Here is a 6,000-nt window from a genome sequence, read left to right on the forward strand (position 1 = left end):
TATGTGGGGTATTGATGTGTGTGCACCATGTATTTATGTGTATATACAGTACAGACCAAAAGATTGGACGCACCTTCTCATTCAAAGAGTTTTCTTTATTTTCATGACTATGACAATTGTAGATTCACCCTGAAGGCATCAAAACTATGAATTATCACATGTGGAATTATATACATAACAACAAAGTGTGAAACAACTGAAAATATGTCATATTCTAGGTTCTTCACAGTAGCCACCTTTTGCTTTGATTACTGCTTTGCACACTCTTGGCATTCTCTTGATGAGCTTCCACATGTGATAATTCATAGTTTTGATGCCTTCAGTGTGAATCTACAATTGTCATAGTCATGAAAATAAAGAAAACTCTTTGAATGAGAAGGTGCGTCCAAACTTTTGGTCTGTACTGTATATGTAAACGTGTTGTGACGCCGCGTGTGCGCCGTCAAGTAGGGAACCTTATGTTAAAAATTTTAATCCCACCCCTGCATCTTAGGTAGTCAGGGAGAGTCAGAAATCAGTCAGGGAGAGTCAGAAATCAGTCAGGGAGAGTCAGGAATCAGTCAGGGAGAGTCAGGAATCAGTCAGGGAGAGTCAGAAATCAGTCAGGGAGAGTCAGGAATCAGTCAGGGAGAGTCAGGAATCAATCAGGGAGAGTCAGGAATCAGTCAGGGAGAGTCAGGAATCAGTCAGGGAGAGTCAGAAATCAATCAGGGAGAGTCAGAAATCAGTCAGGGAGAGTCAGGAATCAGTCAGGGAGAGTCAGAAATCAGTCAGGGAGAGTCAGGAATCAGTCAGGGAGAGTCAGAAATCAGTCAGGGAGAGTCAGAAATCAGTCAGGGAGAGTCAGGAATCAGTCAGGGAGAGTCAGAAATCAGTCAGGGAGAGTCAGGAATCAGTCAGGGAGAGTCAGAAATCAGTCAGGGAGAGTCAGGAATCAGTCAGGGAGAGTCAGGAATCAATCAATCTTTTTGCCAGGGAGAGTCAGAAATCAGTCAGGGAGAGTCAGAAATCAGTCAGGGAGAGTCAGGAATCAGTCAGGGAGAGTCAGAAATCAGTCAGGGAGAGTCAGGAATCAGTCAGGGAGAGTCAGAAATCAGTCAGGGAGAGTCAGGAATCAGTCAGGGAGAGTCAGAAATCAGTCAGGGAGAGTCAGGAATCAATCAATCTTTTTGCCAGGGAGAGTCAGAAATCAGTCAGGGAGAGTCAGAAATCAGTCAGGGAGAGTCAGGAATCAGTCAGGGAGAGTCAGAAATCAGTCAGGGAGAGTCAGAAATCAGTCAGGGAGAGTCAGGAATCAGTCAGGGAGAGTCAGAAATCAGTCAGGGAGAGTCAGAAATCAGTCAGGGAGAGTCAGGAATCAGTCAGGGAGAGTCAGGAATCAATCAATCTTTTTGCCAGGGAGAGTGAAGGGAAAAGCTAGGATTTCAAAGAAGAAGAAGAAGAATTGTGTGTAGAATAGGGAGGCAGGAAACGCTATCAGCCAGGGAATGAGAAGTGAGGCGCTAAGATCACTGTGTCTCCTAGCAGAACTGCAGCTGCTGCAGAACCTCAAAAGCAGCGACCTGCAGGGAAATCCTTTCATTTGTCCCCCCATTTTCATAGAAATCCTTTTTTTTGTGGGGTTCAATTATTGATGATTACTGCAGCATTGCACATGGTGTGGCTGCAGTCGACCTGTGTGTATTAAGGTGGAATGGAGCGTCATGCCTCAATCGTCCATTTACATGTATTCAGTTCCCACATGGTCGCAATTTACATTTTTTGGGGGAGTTCCATCTAATTAAGCAGTATATATATATACATGTGATTACTGCAGCAATACCGCCATTTCCTCACAGCTCAGGCTGATTTTGATGAATACAGATCGCGGTGCCCGTCTCACTACTGCTGCTGTCTGTCTGCCTACCATCACGTTCTGTACTGCTGCTGTGGCCTGCATCATGCCACTAATGCCTCAATCATCAGTTTATACAGTATATATTCAGTTTCCACACTGAAATCAACCAAAAAAATTGGCAGGGGTTAAATGTCATCATGAGGCAGCATAAATGTACGTGATTACTGCATTAATGCCGACATTTTCTCACTCGTCAGGCTGATTCCGATGAATACACGTTGCCTTGCTGCTGGTGCCACATCTTGCCACAGTTGGTGTCTGTCTGCCTGACTCCCATCACATTCTGTACATCTGCTGCTTCCACACATCCATCATCATGTCACTGCTTCAACCTGCCGACCATCATGTTCCGTAAGGCTGCTGCTGCCTCCATCATGCTGCTGCCTCCATCACGCTGCTGCCTCCATCACGCTGCTGCCTCCATCACGCTGCTGCCTTTTTACCAACATGTACCATAAAGCGGCTGCTGCTCCTCACTGCTAATCCATTACTGCCACCATCATTAACGCAAAACATCTGCCACTACTACTACTACCACCACTACTACTATCACTACTACTAATACCACCACTACTACCTACTACCACCACCACTAACTACCACCACTACTACTACCACCACTACTACCACCACCACTACTACCACCACTACTACTACTACTACCACCACTACTACTACCACTACTACTACTACCACCACTACTACCACCACCACTACTACTACTACCACTACTACTACTACCACTACTACCACCACTACTACCACCACTACCACCACCACCACTACTACTACTACCACTACTACTACTACCACTACTACCACCACTACTACTATCACTACTACTAATACCACCACTACTACCTACTACCACCACCACTAACTACCACCACTACTACTGCCACTACTACTACTACCACCACTACTACTACCACCACTACTACCACCACTACTACTACTACTACCACCACTACTACTACCACTACTACTACTACCACCACTACTACCACCACCACTACTACTACTACCACTACTACTACTACCACTACTACCACCACTACTACCACCACTACCACCACCACCACTACTACTACTACCACTACTACTACCACTACTACCACCACTACTACTACCACTACTACCACTACTACTACCACTACTACTACCACTACTACTACCACCACTACTACTTCTACCACCACTACTACTACCACTACTACTACTACCACCACTACTACCACCACCACTACTACTACTACCACTACTACTACTACCACTACTACCACCACTACTACTACCACTACTACTACCACAACTACTACTACCACCACTACTACCACCACCACTACTACTACTACAACTACCACCACTACTACCACTACTACTACTACCACCACCACTACTACTATCACTACTACCACCACCACCACTACTACTATCACTACTACTAATACCTCCACTACTACCACCATCACTACTACTACCACCACTACCACCACCACTACTACCACCAGTACTACTACTGCCACCACTACTACCACCATCACTACTACTACCACTACCACTAATATTACTACCACTACTACAACTACTACCACCACTACTACTACCACCACTACTACCACCACCACTACTACTACTACCACTACTACTACTACTACCACCACTACTACTACCACCACTACTACCACCACCACTACTACTACCACCACTACTACTACCACCACCACTACTACTACCACCACTACCACTAATATTACTATATTACTACCACTACTACAACTACCACCACTACTACTACCACCACCACTACTACCACTACTACTACTACTACCACCACCACCACTACTACTACTACCACCACCACCACTACTACTACTACCACCACTACTACTACCACCACTACTACTACCACTAATACTACTACCACTAATACTAGTAGATATATACTCAGGGTCAGAGGTACGGTAGTCGTGGCCCAGTGTATTATTACTCAGTGGTGTACTTAATTATTACTATTGAACTGACTGTACCTTATTATAGTTATTTAAAACATAACTTTTATTTCCTATAATTTTTCTGAATATTGTGACACTAGACTGAGACAATGCTGTTGATGCGCTGCTCTATTGGAAGAGGGTCGGGTATATCTGGCAGCTCTGTCCCATATCAGTCAAGCGGCAGTTTGTCAGAGGGGTCACTTACACAACGTGTTGCTGCGGGTGCTCGGCCTCGGTTCTTTCCCTATATCAGCTAGTTCAGGAGAGCTGGGGGAACCCTAACAGGCTGTATTCCGGGCACCCGCCCTTAAAAGGGCGACCCACAGCCGCTGGAACCTCGGGTCTATTGCTGTCAAGCCCTGACACATAATCCTTCCTAAAGTTTGTTTGACGCGTTTCACCACAAAGAGTTATGGTTCTTCGGGGACACAGAATGTATCGTCGGGGCGTCTGGCGCAGTGGCAGCGCTCCCGCACGTATATAAAGGCAGTGCAACTAACTGTGTCTAAGTGTCCATTTATTATAGTGCTTCAACCCTGCCCACCTGGGTAATTAACCTATGGTGGCAGAGTGCGCGCTCTTTGAACCCCTCCCTCTCACTTGTCATGCCGTCCAGAACGAATACGCGCCATCATTGGGCCACTATCTTCAGTCCTGCCCAGTCAGCAGCGCCTCGCTCGCAACCGGAAGTGACGGCAGTGGAGGGCGTCCTGGTTGTATGGGGATCTAGTACCGCGTCCCCGGCAGGTCCTTGCAGGATAAACACATTGAATACAAATGTCCATGGAAGCAAATATGAACAATCAGCGATCATATGTTCAAATATTTGGAGTCTGCTAGGTGGGCGCATGTGGCTTATAGCTGACTTATATGCGATCTAGACTATAAAGAGGACTTTAGATTAAGGATGTTTATCCATAGATAATACAGGTCCTTGCAGGTCACAAGTTCCTTTTATGTTTATGCTCCTCAACGAATGTGTAATGATCGGTGATACTTAAAGAATAAACTAAACTGCCAGGTGGACGCTGATGTGTTACCGCCTCGCTGGCAGGCCCAGAGCTCAGTCCCTAAGGGGCAGTCTCTAATCAAAGGCTTTGCACATGCGTCTATACTTCATCCCCTCCCATGTCTATCAAGGAGGAGTATTAAAGGGATCCGAGTAGGTCAACGAGCAAAATGCCAAAGCTTGGTCAGAGATGTGATGGAAATATTACAAGAACGGCTTATGTGAAATATATTCATTTAGGCCCTTCGGTGTCACAGAGTTTAGTCTATACGTCCATTTAGTTTCGGCTCGCAGGATCATCTTGTCCCAGTCACCACCTCTCTTTGGTTTGGGGACACGTGGTATTCCTATGAATCTCAGACAGTTGGTGTTGCCTCCATGGTGTTGCACAATATGGCCACTCATGTGTCTTTGATAAAAGATTTTAATAAAGTGTGATGAATTAAATATGAACAGCCAGGAACTTGAGGCCACTAGGATGCTTGTAAATCTGCTAGAGGAAGGAGAAAGGATAGGGCTGAAGGCCCCTTCACAGCCACCTCCTTTACCAGATTCAAGTATATCCATCTTTCATAAACCGGTATCCAGAGACCTAGAGCAAATTCAGGCTATCAGGGGTAGGAACAACTTGGATAAAAATGAGTACCAGGCCCTTAAAGCGCTAGAAAGTGACCGCAATGTGATAATAAACGCCTCTGACAAGGGGGGTAATTTAGTCCTAATGGACACAGGGAAATACAAACGAATGTGTTTAGATATCCTGGGAAATAGGGAGTCGTATGAACTCCTACCCAAGGACCCTGGTCCTATGTACCTCTTTGAATTGAGAGAAATTCTCAATAGAGGATTCCAGAAAAAATTGGTAAGTGAGGCAGAAATGGATTTATTCCTGCCACACCACCCGGCCACGGCTACTTTTTACTCCCTGCCCAAGATACATAAAGGCACTAGTCCTCTTAGAGGATGCCCAATAGTATCAGGGGTAGGAAGTATAGGGCAAAATGTAGGCATCTATGTGGACAAGATTATTCAGCCATTTGTAACAGCTTTGCCATCCTATATACGAGACACTTCTGGTCTTTTGCTGAGATTATATG

Source organism: Bufo gargarizans, chromosome 2, assembly GCF_014858855.1.
Source record: "Bufo gargarizans isolate SCDJY-AF-19 chromosome 2, ASM1485885v1, whole genome shotgun sequence".
NCBI lineage: Eukaryota > Metazoa > Chordata > Amphibia > Anura > Bufonidae > Bufo > Bufo gargarizans.